The sequence below is a fragment of the Babylonia areolata genome, chromosome 9 (genome assembly GCF_041734735.1).
Source record: "Babylonia areolata isolate BAREFJ2019XMU chromosome 9, ASM4173473v1, whole genome shotgun sequence".
NCBI classification, from domain to species: Eukaryota; Metazoa; Mollusca; class Gastropoda; order Neogastropoda; family Buccinidae; genus Babylonia; species Babylonia areolata.
Window position 1 is genome coordinate 10,469,742 of NC_134884.1, and position 15,068 is coordinate 10,484,809.

The 15,068-nt window shown below is 41.3% G+C and overlaps 1 protein-coding gene across 2 annotated transcripts in view; it reads left to right on the forward strand.

Moving 5' to 3' along the window:
* The first annotated feature begins 9,665 nt into the window (after positions 1 to 9,665).
* LOC143285714 (uncharacterized) overlaps positions 9,666 to 15,068 on the forward strand; it is a 32,189-nt gene continuing 26,786 nt past the window's right edge. Inside the window, exon 1 of one of the 2 annotated variants that reach the window (XM_076593118.1) lies at positions 9,666 to 9,961. The gene's annotated coding sequence lies outside the window, so the exon portion shown is untranslated. Of the gene's footprint in view, positions 9,962 to 10,702; positions 11,208 to 15,068 lie in introns of those variants that run through there. The other variant, XM_076593119.1, reaches the window with a different exon arrangement.

Genomic DNA, 15,068 nt, shown 5'->3' on the forward strand with positions numbered 1-15,068 from the left:
AGTCATAGGGGACATTTGATTGGAGACATGTATTGGCTTTCTACCCTCATACGCAGATACCAGTCCATTAACGCATGACTGCAGACATTCACTGGCCTGAAGGAAAAAAACAAAAACAACTCTACATGCTTCCTTTGTTGTCTTCTTTTCCCCCAAAGGCTCATAAAGCGGTGGTGAAAAATACCTGGGATTCCAATTAGAGCCGACATTCTGTTGGACAGTTATCTGCTTAGCCACTCGGCTTCACTAACAGGTTGTTAGAAGTCAAGGGGACTCATTTCTGGTTGCAAGACATGGAAAAGGAATCTGGTCTGTTGATAACATTTACACTGATCACCAGTGTCCCCAGGTTTGGCCTCTTAGAATTTTAAACAAGGGCTATATCCTCCATCATTTCCTTTTTTTTTCTTTTTTCTTTCTTTTTTTTTTTTGACTGACAGATCGAGTGCATATTATTACATTTGAAAAATGGTGACTACCACATTTTGCCTTTTAGTAACTTGAGTGCAGTTGCCCCTTTCACACACACACACACACACACATACACACACAATGTAACCGTGCAAACTTCAGGCAGTGTTTTTGGTCTGCCAGTATATTTAAATCTGTGATGAAAAATCAATGTGGAGCTGTCATTTCCCCATCAGTACTGGAAAAGGAGAAACTGAAGACATTTTTTTGCAGGTGTTACTTGGTGAAGAGTCATTGGGGCAGGTTGATCTTTGCAGTACTAAATTTGCTTAGAATAAAAAATGTTCATAAGTATAATGTGGAATTCACCGTAGAGTTAGAAACATTGTTAATAATAAGCAAACTTAGAGCTGCTGAGTTCGCTCATGCAGCCCACCCTAGGTCTCGTGTCAACTGTGTGTCAAAAACCTGGGTTTCCCCAGATGGTTTTCCTGTCCATTCTGCATTATTGTCAGTCCATCATTTTTTTCTGTCATCTCCACAAATGAGGAAGAAACAAAACTAAAAGAGGATGTGAACAAATGAGAAAGAAAAAGTCATGACAATTGAATTGACTGTACACCCACACGTCCCCTCACACGCACAGTTAAGTGTGTGTGCATGTCCACATGCATGCATACATACGTATTCACAAAAGTGCGAATGAACACACACACACCTACACACACAATACCATTTCACATATACCTCAGTTCTTAACTACCCTTCTCCCTCCTCTCCCCACCCCCAGTGCCTCCCTCCCTCCATCTCTCTCTCTCTTTATTTTCATCAAATAAGCCTTCAACTTGGGCATAAAAGTGGAAGGGCATAAAACTGATGAATATGCATGTTTATATGCACGTACACATGCATTCTCTCTGGAACACACACACACACACACTGACATGTGAGTATGCATGTGCTCTCTGGCATGCACACACACACACACAGAGGGGAAGGGAACCTGGGAGAGAGAAGAACTGATAATCATCAGTGCCTGTGGGGAAAGTGCTTTGGGCAGTATATAGTGATTCGATAACTGGCAGACAAAATGCTTCCATAGGTCTATGACTCAGAAGTAGGTTACTTGTTTGTTGGGGGTGGGGGGAGGTTATGGGGGGTATGTATATATGTATGTGTGTATGAATTGTGTTTATTGTTAGCTAGGTGCAATTTGGTGTGTATTTGTAACAATGATGTAATGTATTATGTGTAACATCGTGGGTTTTTCTTTAACACCTGGAGCAGTTTCGGGATAGAGTGCTATATAAGTATCCATTTCTGATGATGATGATAACAATAATGATGATAATAGTTATTATTATTGTTATTATTATTACTGTATTATATATATATATATATATATATATATATATATATATATGTATATAGTGTGTGTGTATGTTTGTGTGTGTGTGTGGTGTCAGCTGCTGAGCATGCAGGTCATGAAATGGTCGATAATCTTTTCGTCGTTTTCATTTTTAAGAGCTTCACATGAACGTCTTCACTGGAAAAAAGAACAGAAAAAAGATACACTAACAATAAAAGTAAAGAAACGGAAAAAAAAGATTTCATGTTTATTGTGTGCCTATCTATTTTGCATCATTTCTTTCTGCAAGAAGAGATAACTGGCCAGTTTGATTTTGTCGTTCAGCTAAATTCGTCTTTCGTGACGTGTTCTCAAAAGTGTTCAAATAAGGGGGTGGCTGGACTCTAATAGGCTTAACAGACCAAAGGCATTAGAAGGCTGTTGCTTTTGTACATTACTCAGGTTGTTTATGTGGTTTATATGCCATGCCTAACTCTCTCTCTTTCTCTCTCTCTCGCTGTCTCTCTCTCTCTCTCCTTTTTAATGTTTATCTTATTGTTTTTGTTTTGTTGATTTTGTCATGTTTATTTGGTTGTTTCAGTCTTCTTGGAGATACTGGCCACAGATGTGTGATACATATATTCTGTTAGCTTTTTATCATTATTCCTGAAGTGGGTATTACATTAAACGCGGATGTATGTAACTAACAGTAATCCATTGTGTGGTAAACGGAGCGTATGTATTGTATTATAATTTTTGTCTGTTTCAAGCAATTAAAGAGAGAATTTTCTTTCGACTCATTCAAATACTGATCAACAAATAACAAGGGGAAATAAAAACAAACTATTGGGTAATTGGCACATCCTTCCCTGATTACCACGCTCACACCAATCATCACGTAAAAGGAAGACATTCAGGTATGAAATTTATTTTATGATACGAGCGAAATAAAAATGAAAAACCAACACACCCTCCATTGGCTACTATGTACATTTCGGTCATCATATAAAAGGAAAATGTTCAGTTTAAAAATCATAACATTTTAAGACACAAACGGACATCAATCAATAATGTAAAAGGGGAAAACATTCAGGTAAGACAAATGTAACTTTTTATAACATGACATCTCAGTTGAAAGGTCTAAAACTGCGATGAAGATAACAAGCAGGCAATAACCCCCGTCCCCCCCCTCCCTCACTCCCCCCACCCGTCCCACCCCCGCCACAGCAAAACAAAACACCGCGCGTTCCCACATGACAACGCGCGCGCACACACACACACACACACACACACACACACACACATCCTGTCCTCCCCCTATTACCCACCCCTCCCCTCACTTCTCTCTTTACACACGCATAGATTTTTTTCATACGAAGAAAAAACAACGAAAACTGTCGTCACGGCAACGAACAAATCACAGGCAACTGAATATCACTTGAACGTATATTTCAACACTTACTAGCAATAATTGTATTAGAGGGGATTTTTTTTATACTTGGCGAGTGGCATGTTAACCCACGATTTCTCAAACAATGGGAAAGCGAGAAAAAGTGGGATTGCGAGAAAGTGTGGTCGTTTCCCTTCTACGTTTTCTGTCAAAACTGTGATGAATCGTGGGCTAACAATGGCATTGATTTTACACCGTCTACGAGAAGGAACTTTTTGAAAGGCTGAGTATGTGCAGAACCATCACAAATTTGGTAAGCTTTTCTGCCAAGAGCGGATTGGTACAGGGTGTTCAGTTGTTTCTGGGACTCATCCAAAGTTTATCTTTTGTTTGACAGTCAGATTTCCAAACCAAGCAGCAATGCTGAAAGCCACGATACTTTAGACTTTTACACACCAGCTCTGGGACATGTAACTAGCATTATGACATCTTAATTTTCACAACAGAAGAGTATCTGGTGCGATGTATTGAAAACTGCATCAACATTTTCAATGAATGTAAAGTTCTGGTGAACTATCATCCGGGCCTAGATATTGAAAGTTGCCCACTATTGTTCCACATGTTTTTTATCTGTTGTAACTCTGTGTGTGTGTGTGTGTGTGTGTGTGCGCGCGCGCGCGTGGCTTCCACGCCTAAGTTCTTTTGCCATCTAGTTTTCGCCACGGTTAGGTCAAGAAAGTTATGCTTTACGTAGACGGTCAACGCACACAATTAAGAATGACAAAGCGAATAGCGTTGACCCTTTTTTTTTCTGTTGACAGCAAAGAACAAGTGGCAATGCTGAACCACACAGCAACAGTCGAGTTTTACGACCTCTTGAATTCAGTCGCCCGAAAGGTTAAGTCTTCCATCCCACCCCCTACCCCCACCCCCACCCCCCCACCACCCCACCCCCGACCAAGTCTGTGTCGCTGTCGACCTATTCATGTCATTATTGCCTCTGTGCAGTGCTGCCCTAGCTGGTCGATTGAAGCCAGCAGAAAACGTCAATAGAAGTTGATGCATGCGCGGAAAGCACGCACGCCTTCTTTGCTTCTTTATGCCTTCTTTGGGTTAAAAAAAAAAAAAAAAAAAAAATTTTCTTTGTTCGTGAAAATATTAAACTTGATTCCCTGTTTTTATTTTGTTGACTCTCACTCGACTGTCTTTCGTTTACATAATATTTGCTTTTCTATTAGTATTAATCATGTTGTTCATAGTGCCCGTCCATTTCCTAAAAAAAAAAAAAAAAAAAAAAAAAAGCTGGCGTTTTCACTTCCGCGTGCGCAGTCTATATATCTCTCTCTCCCTACCAATATATATATATATAAACTGATGGCTCTCTGTGTCTCTATGTCTGTCTGTCTGTCTCTCTTTCTCTCTCTCTCCCAACACACACACACACACACACACACACACACACACAACAACGACGTTGACGTTGGCGGAAAGGCAGTTGACGAAACAGGCGGACAATTGCTGACGGCCCGTGGTTCCAGGTGGGTGACGGGCACAGATGGCTTGTTTTGGTAACTTGGCTGCAGACTACAGAATACCTGCTTATCTTTAAAAACGAGAAATGGATTCGCCGTGCGAAATTACATAAACCGTGTAAGAGAATTATTCAGTGCAAACTCATTCAGCATGCTCAGATACTAATCTGACATACAGTTATTGCAACCATACCTATATAACAATCAATGTAAGAGAATAAACATGAAAAAAAAATCATACTATAGTGAATCATAGATTATGATTAAATCCAAGCTGTTCAACAGTATCTTTTTTATTTTATAAAAGATATAAACGCGCGCGCGCGCACACACACACACACACACACACACGGGCGGGAGGTGGTGGTGGTGGGAATTGCCTATGTGTTTGGGTCGCCAAATTTTACGTGAAACCATTTTTACTGTGATGCGAGGCGCTGTGTCGGAATCGGTTCTAACAGGCGTTGGACTTCCGACTCCGTGTCTGCCGGTGATTAGGGCTCGAGGCCTCGTTTCGGCATGATGTTGTGTCCTTTGGGAAAGGTACTTTACTCCGATTTTACCCACTCCACCAAGGTATAAATGAGTCCGTGACTTTGGTTGGGGAAAGTTAAAAACTCCGGATAGAGAGTACTGGATAGAGAGTCTTCTGCCAAGCCCAAGACATAACGGATGTGAATCACTGCCCAGATGGCTGACCTTAGCGACTGAGTTACAAACTGCTGGGAATCATGCAAAACAATTGTTGTAGAACTTGGGTATGGCGTGCCAAATCTATGCAAAACCATTGTTTAACTTCATTGTTGATATAATTATTATTTTAGGCTGATTTACGAAAGTAGCAGGATGTGTGAATTGCAGATGATGGTCACGTGGTTCGTTTATAAACAACTTCCGAGACTGACATAATGTTATGATTTAGGTTTGATTTTATACTGATATGGTGCCTTACATTTGCTCCTGTTTGTTGGTATACTGCTTGTTGATTTTTTCCTCCACATTCAACACATCCAGCCTCATCCGATGTCAGCCATGAAACTGTTGTGTGAATCACCCGCTTTCTCGTAAACAGAATTCAGTACGTCCATTTTCAATGACTGAATCCTGTCATGATACAGTAGGTTTACACTGGCTGCTTCGAGGCACAAGTTAGCCACCTACGGAGATAGCGTGTACGCAATCTGTCATCATTAATAGAGTGAAAGAACTAAAGACAAGAACACTCCTTCAAAAATCCAGGTGACAACGAGAAATGGACAAGATCCGAAATACAAAAAGAAAGCTCAAGAAAAATGATGAAGACTGCTTCAGAATTTGAGAACCAGAGCCTACTGAAACTTTGGAAAGACCTGAAAGCAAAGCACAGTGCCCTCAGAAAAGCAGAATCAGCAAGGAAGAAAAGGAGCAAAAATAAGAAGCCACAAGACTGCTTCTTCCGAGACCAATGTCACCCCTGAATGTCGAAGGAAACATCTTCTCTGTCATGGATGCAAGACTGATAAAATACCTCACAGGAAATGAGTACCTGGATGTGTCAGTCCAAAAAGAGGGTATCCCAGGAGTTCCTGGTTGTGTAGAATATGCTGCAATGAGTTGGAATGCAATCCAAAGAGCAATGGCAGAGAAAAAGAACCTGGCAAATGCGTACGGGTCAGTTCCTTATGGGATGATCCAAATGGCTCTCGAGATGCACCATGTACCAACGAACATCAGCGGAATGCTGAAGTTCTTCCATGGATTCTCCGTGCGGTTCACCACCAAGGAATGCACGACAGATTGGACCAATCTGGAAGTGGGCATAGCCATGGGCTGTGCAATTTCTCCAATCCTGTTCGTGCTGGCAATGGAAGTGACCTTGAAGGCCTCAGTGAAGGGCACGGATCGAGCTGACCTCGGCAACGGATACCAGATACCACCTTTGAAAACCTTCATGGATGACACAACTGTCCTTTCAAAAAATGAGGATGAAACCCGTAAAATATTGACGCAGTTGGACGAGCTAGTTGCCTCAGCCAGGATCAACTTTACACCAAAGAAATCACGAAGCCTCTCACTGCGTAAAGGAAAGGTCACATTCACTGTAGCCAACCAAGCCATTCCAACGGTGTCAGATGAACCAGTCAAGATCCTTGGAAGATGGTATGATGAGTCCCTGAAAGACAAAAAGAGGAAAGGAAACCAAGCAGACAGCAGAAGAAGGCCTGCACATTATAGACCAGTGTGGCCTTCCTGGCAAACACAAAGTGTGGTGCCTACAGTCCATGCTGATGCCAAAGCTCCTGTGGCCTCTCCTGATATAATGATATCAGCTGTAGCACAGTCGAGTCGATTGAAGCTAAGATCAACAAGTACACACGTAAATGGCTTGTCCCATCTGGTCTTACTGTCGCCAAGCAAAGCTGAGGCTACCTCTGAAATCCCTTGTCAAAGAATATAAGGTAGGGAAGGCAAGACTTCTCAGCATGCTCGAAGACTCAGGAGACAGTATTTTGAGATCCAATCAACCCAAGCTGAAGACTAGCAGAAAATGTAAAGTCAGGGAAGCAGTCAGTGCAGCGAAAGAAAGTCTTAAGACGAAGGAAATAATAGGACACGCCCAAACCAACACACAGGGCCTGGGATCGACAAAGATAGAATGGTGGTCCAATGCAAAAGGGAAAGCAAAATGAAACATGATCAAGAAGGAAGAGGATGATAAAAGTGTCCGGAAGGTAGTCCGGCAAGGTCAGCAGGGGAAAATGCACTCCAAAGGAGCCTCAGCTGGAGTGGCATGTGGGACATGGCCCCTCTGAGGTTCAGCTTCATCCTCAGATCTGTGTAGGACCTCCTTCCCTCGAATGCAAACTTGGTGAAATGGGGGAGAGCAGAGGACCCTGTGTGCCCACTCTGCCATGGAAAACAAACAGTGGAAGATGTCCTCAGCTCATGCAAAGCGGCGTCAAGCCAAGGACGGTGCACATGGTGGCACAACCAAGTGCTAAAAGAAATTGCACACGTGTTGAGCACTACCCAAGGAGCACCAACCCCACCAGAGGTTCCAGCTGAGTTCCTCTCTGGAGAAGACAAAAAAGTCAGGCCAGGAACAGCTGTAACATCCAAAGCATGGAAACGTGGGCTGCTGAATGGTGCCAAAGATTGGGAATACACAGTTGACCGACCAGAGGGGAAGAAACACCCAGAAATCATCAGCAAGATCGGCATGAGACCTGACATAGTACTCCACTCCAAGGCAACGAAACAAGCGATTCTGATTGAGTTGACTGTGCCATATGAAAGCAGAATAGAGGAAGCCCACATCTACAAGACCGAGAAGTATGCTACTCTAACCAGCAGCTTGAGAGAATCTGGCTTCCTAGCCAAAGTCCTCGCCATTAGAGATTGGTGCAAGAGGGTTTGTGGGCGTATCTGCCTACAGCCTAATGAAACAGCTGTCGATTTCTGGCAGAGAGAAGACAAGGGCTGTCAAGGCAATGGCAGAAGCAGCAGAAAAGAGTTCAAGCTGGATCTGGTCGAGGAGGAATGAAAGTATACTTCATAAACATTAAATTTCCCAACTCAAACTAGGCATACTATGGTTCAGTATTAAAACGTCTGCCAAAAAGGTGACTCAGTTCTGAAGTGGCAACCAATCTGGAGGCGTGGGTTCGAACCTGCTGAGGATCAGGTTAAAAAAGAAAAGAAAAAAAGGCAATACAAGGGCGTCCAGGAGTCATGGCCTAGGTGCGGCTCGGCCCCGAAACGATTTAGAGGGGCTTCTTCCCTGAAGACCTTGTATTGTTCAGCTCTCCCTAGAGTTTCTTGTCAGTGTTGTTGTCTTTGTTGTTGTTGTTGTTTCTCATTGTCTTTAAAGCAGATGTGGTGTTGCGTGTCGATCAGTCTGCACGCTTTTACGCCTTCTTGAAACGGAAACTTCTTTAATCGAGCGACAAGACATCGACATACAGCGAGGGAAGTCGACAGTGAGCTAAAAATAGCTCAGTGGCTCTCTGACGAACGACACCGGGGATTCACCATGGCAACAACCCACAGCTGCAGGCGTTACAGGGGAGGGGTTGGCTTATTGGCCAGGTGTCTGTCCTAACTGGTGGGTCGTCGTTAAGCGGGTATGAATCTCTCTCTCTCTCTCTCTCTCTCTCTCTCTCTCTCTCTCTCTCTCTCAACATGCAACACACACACACACACACACACACACCTCTCTCAACATGCTACACATACACGCGTGCGCGCGCACACACACACGCGCACCTCTCTCTCTTTCCTTCTCTCTCTCTCTCTCTCTCTCTCTCTCTCTCTCTCTCTCTCTCTCTCTCTATATATATATATATATATATATATTGTCTTCTCTCTCTCTGTGTCTCTCTGTCTTTCTCTGTCTCTGTCTCTCTCTCTCTCTCTCTCTCTCGCTATATATATATATATATATATATATATATATATATATATATATATATCACTCTCTCTCTTTCAGATCAATGGCAGATCACCCACACAACCCACACCCCCGGATTACTCTGATTTCTCACCCACCAGGTAAAGGCCTACATGACGTCGGTTGGGGAAGATTAAAAGTGGAGGAAGGAGAGCACTGGGACCCGCCTTTCTACTATGCCCAGAATTAGACACAGTCAATATGAATTTACTGCCCCTAACCTTTCACCTTTGTCCCCACCTCCCCACCCCACCCCCTTTTTAAAGAATTTTATTTTGTATTTATATTTTTTCTAACCAGTGATCTTCAGTTTTCGTTTCAGCTGACAACGCGTCAAATTTACTACACCTATATAAGGACAACATCCAGTTAGGGTTGTGCAGCTGAACTGCATTCAACAAGATCCCCCCCCCCCCTCCCCCCCATTCCTTTGTCGCAAAGTGGGCGGAGTCTTCTGCTGCTCAGCGTCTGACGTCCCCCGCGTGTGCTGTGGCACGAGATCCGGACTGTGAAGCCTGTCTGTGGTCATGGGAGAAGCTCACCAGACGGGGGGACATAAACAATCACGAGGCCAGTGCTTCATTTCTTGTCATTTGTTCTGAGTGGATTTCTTTTTAAGTGCATATGTTTTTTTGTTTTTTTTGTTTTTTGTTTTTTGTTGTTGTTGTTTCTTTCCCTTTTTTTCCCCCCGTCGCACTCTGGGAGATGGACAGAAGGGTGTAACAGACAGTCTGTGTAGTCTGAGACAAATTGTTGCTGTCAGTGTTGTTGACAGCGGTGGTGGCGGTGTGAAGTGAAGACTGAATGTACCAAACTAAGCAGCACAGGCCGTGAAAACTTGTGTTCATCAGGTAAGTCATGTGTGTGTGTGTGTGTGTGTGTGTGTGTGTGTGTGTAGGTCGCAAATGAAATCCTTTTTTTCCTTCTCTTGTTTGTCGTAGCTTTTCGCTTATTAATTTTTGTCTTTCATAATATATGTGAGGATGAAAGCTGCATTTTGTTCGCTTATTTATTCATTTTTGCTGATGGGTATTTCAAGTGAGCCTACAGAGAATTTTCTGTTTTGGTTGGAACAGACAATAAAGTATTTTGAATTGAATTGAATTGAATTTGTCTAGTAATTGTGTCTTTGTATGTAAATGTATGTACCCATTTACTTGATTATTTCAAATATTCATCTATTTATTTATTTATTTATTTATTATCTATTCATTCAGTTATCCATTTGTTACTTGACGTAATCCAGACCCCATTATGTCTGTGTTGGGATACTCCAGCGCTACAAAAATTACATGAAAATCGATGTGCCTCAGCATGTGGTCCTACCTTGCCCCAGAGAAATTGTCATTTACTTTCCCAGCGACACAACGTGTACGAAGCAATCATGCACTCGTACGTATTATATTTACTCTGCAGCGGAAGTACACAAGGAACTGGTGACGAGAGTTGGATAATTACAACAATTACATACAGACTGCAGCCTGTGTGTTGTGCTGGGAAGTGCACTGTAGTGTAGTGTCGTGTCGTGTATTACTGTTTGTCACTATAGATTTCTCTGAGTGAATTTGAGATACACAGCTTGGCAATGATCTTTAGTACTCTCTCTCTCTGTGTCTGTGGGGGATCATTTCCGGAAAGCAAACTGTAAACATGGACTGGCAGGAGCTCTGACGTTTTTGTTAAATTTTGTGTTTTGGTGAGTGCATGGGATTTCTTGACGTGTGTTGGACATCATGCCGGCAGTACCTCTGTGTTTCCGTATGGTTTGTGGTGGTTTTGTGTCTGTCTTTTTATTTTTCATACATCGTCATGATTTGAAAAGGGCCAATCTTGTATCGGACATTGAAGATTCGTAACTGGCAAGGCGGTGTAGTGATTGGTTTGATCGTCTATCTGCTATACTACGGACAATTACCACAGTGTTGTGGTGACGTGGAAATGAACCCTTGACCTGGCCCCAGCAACAAGGCGGAGAACCTGAGGCAAACGAGAGTGTCAAGTGCTGGAGGGAACTCGGCGTCGTTTAAGTCCTCTTCCTCACAGACTTAGATGAACCTTCTGGTAAAGACATCATGTCGTTCCTTCAGAACATGGGCAGTAAGTTTGATGTCTTGAACGCTAAGTTTGATGATATGAAGGCTGACATGAAGGACTTGAAAGAGACATGTGCAGGTTTGCATGAGGAAGTGTTTTCTTTGAAGAAGGACATTGCTGACATTAAACATGAAAATGAACGCTTAAAAGAGGAGAATGACAGTCTGACTGAAAAAGTGTTGAAACTAGAACAAAAGACGATGACTTAGAATGTCGTTCTAAACGAAATAATGTGCTGTTTTTTGGTATTCAACGCAGAGAGAAGGAGACGAAATAGATGTGTGAGAATCTGGTTCAGGACTTCCTGACAGACACGTTGGAGCTGACAGACGATATTCAGTTTGACAGGCTCCACAGTTTGAACGGGAAGCCAGACTCTCTCATTATTGGTTGTTGTATTTTTTACAGGGACAAAGAAACAATTCTCCGAGCCAGGCATAAGTTGAAGGGATCCAATATACACATTGGGGAAGATTTTTCTCCACAAGTCAGAGAAATACGCAATAAGCGTCTCCCATTTGAAGGCCGCCAAACAGGAGAACAAAAGGGCCTCAATGGTTTATGATCACCTCATTGAGGGGAAAAGTTTTGTTTGGATCATGAATCCAATCTAAAAAAGATGATGATGTAGGAAAACGGCTGGCCTGTTAATGATAAAGTACAACACCACCATTTTTTTTTAATGTTAATGTGAGTCAAAAAGTAGATAGGACCAGAGAAAGGGTGTCACCGCCTCAAGGGAAGGCAGTGGGTGAACATTCACATGCAGATCGAGTCGAGGCGAGCGACAACAGCTGTGTCAAAGCTTCATTGTGGAGAAAGGGGTCGCGGCAGAACTGCCCAACGCAGTGTGTCAGAAAATCAAACACAGTCATGTCTTGTCCCGTTGTATGACAAACGTGTCCTTGAAGAAAATATGTTAAATAGTGTGCTTGGAGAGAATGAAAGTGTTGATGACAATGGTCCGGTTTATGTGATGAATGAATGTTCTGCTGCTTTCGATAATGTTTGTTCGTCTCATGATATGCCGTCATTTATTGAAAATAAGAAATGTGGTATGTGTTCTGATTCTGACAAGGAATATTCAAATGTGATCAAACAGATCGATGTGGCAAATGATCGATGAAATGATAATGTTACAAGGACGAAAGGGAAACATTTGTCTTTTCTGCACTGGAACGTGAATGGGTTGCTTTCAAGATTTCTGATAAAGATTTTGTTTCGTTTATTGTGCCTTTTGATTTTATGTGTCTTGTAGAAACATTCGTTGATTCGCTTCAAACAACTGTTTTCAGTGACCATAGAATATTTTGCAAACCAGCAGTTCAATTTTAAAAACAAGGTAGACGTTCAGGGGGTGTTGTATGTCTTATTAAAAATGAGTTTTTACCATATGTGTGAGAACTGCATGTTCATCATAAGAATACATTAATGTTTACTATTTGTAAAAGTCTGTTTGGTTTCTCAAAAGATGTTCTTTATGTTTGTACTTATGTACTACCGGAAAATTCTCCATATTATGCTATCTTTGATATAGATAACGGTATATGTGACCTTGAAAATTGTCTCAGTGATGTTACTTTATATGCCTGATATGTATGTGCTTTTGACTGGGGATCTTAACCATAGAATCTCCAATGTCTGTCAGGAGTTCTATGTAGAAAAAAGTGCGCACACATTACAAAACATAACTGCTGTTAATAGATGCTCCGATGACAAAGTGTTCAACAGTTATGGTAGATACTTGTTAAACATGTGCTCAGCACTAGATCTGTGTGATTTAAATGGTGTTTGTGATGGTGACCATCAAGGTCATTTCACATATATCTCAGGGACAGGCTGCAGTGTAAATGATTATTGCATAGCTTCCATTGATTTGTTTACTCTCGTTAAACTGTCCTGCAAACTGTGCGTGAGGAAGCGTATTGACTCTGATCACTTGCCTTTAAAATTAAGTATTAATTGCACTCAGGAATGGATGAACAGGGATGTTGTTAACAGAAAACCACAGTTTATTGAAAAATGCCAATGGAATGATGAATACTCTGAGACTTTTCGTACCAGGATAAACAGTGAGGAGGCATTTTTAATAGTCGACGAGGCTATGAATCTGATTGAGGAAAATGTTAATGCTGCACTAGATATATTCAACAATTGTATTAAAAAAAAAGAAGCTATTTGCATGAATAAACGAATTATAATTGACTATATACAAAAGCAGGATGACTGGTTTGATAAGGAGTGGCAACATGCAAAGACTGAGGTAAGGACTCTCCTAAATATATGTCGTAAGACATCGAGCGTGGAAGACATAAGTACCTACTGTATTGCTCGTAGAGAATACAAGAAACTTTTAAAAAGGAAAGAAAAGACACACAGATCTACTGTATTAAATAACTTAGTTCAGTTAATGATCAGCAGGAATTTTGGAAACACATGCATATGATAACAAAGGGAAAGAATTACACAAGCATTAGCATATCTGTTGACAACTGGTACACTCATTTTAAAGAACTTCTTGATAGAGATATTGATGAATATGAAGAAGATTTCATCGATACAGAAAATTATATCGAATATTTTGATCGCCCAGTATCTAAACAGGAGGTGTCATTAGCGATAAAAAGATTGAAGGCCAGAAAAGCAGCAGGTCCAGATGGTATCATTGGAGAGTTTTTCAGAAATGCCAGAAATATTGTAACTGACTTCTTTCAATGCACTTTTTGATAAAGGAGTATTTCCTGATGAATGGACAGAAAATTATTTTACCACTATTTAAGAAAGGGGCAGTAAATGATCCAAGTAACTATAGGGGTATATCATTATGTGATATTAGTAGTGAGCTATATAGTTCCATAATGAATTGTAGATTACAGGAATGGGTCCAACAAAACAATATCACTGGTGAATGGCAACCGGGCTTCAAGAAAGGGTATTCTACTGTCGATCAAAATAATGTCTACACTTTTAGCAATAATACAGAAGCAGTTCTCTTTAAATCGTAAATTGTACGTAGCCTTCATCGATTTTGAAAAAGCTTTTGATTCAGTCTCAAGAAATCTATTGTGGCCAATACTTCAAAGGAATGGAATTAAAGGTGAGATGTATCGATGTATCAAGAGTATGTATGATAATGTGAAAGCTAGGGTTAGATGTGGTGGAGATTTTACTGATTACATCATATGTACAAGTGGTGTTAAGCAAGGAGATGCGTGCAGCCCTATCCTCTTTTCACTATTCGTAAATGAATTAGCACCAGAAATAATTGAAAATGGAAGACATGGTATAACATTATCGCCAGATGTTATCGAACTATTCATATTATTATTAGCAGACGATATTGCCCTGTTATCAGAAACTCCTGTTGGACTCCAGATTCAGTTGAACAATCTATGTACTGCTGGAGCTAGGTATCAACTTAAGATTAATATGGAAAAAAGTAATATTGTCGTATTTAGAAAAGGTGGGGTTTTAGCGGCAAGAGAGAACTGGTTCCTTGATGGCGAGAAAATGACAATCGTTAACTGTTACAAGTACATGGTATCTACTTTTCCACTCGTCTTAGTTTTGTAGCAGCTTGTACTGATCTTGCAAGTAGAGCGAAAAATGCGCTGTTGTACATCCTTAAGCGACTGTATATGCTCAACAGTAACTCTCTTGAAGTACTTTTGAAGATTTTTGACGCCCAAGTGCAGCCCATTGCTTTATATGGAGCTGAATTGTGGGCCTTACAGAGTGCTGTGGTAATGTTGAAAAGGTACATGTATATGCTCAAGAGAAATTTTTAGGTGTCCATATAAAAACTCCCAATGATTTAGTGTATGGAGAGACAGGTCATTTTCCAGTTTCCATTAATGCATGTGT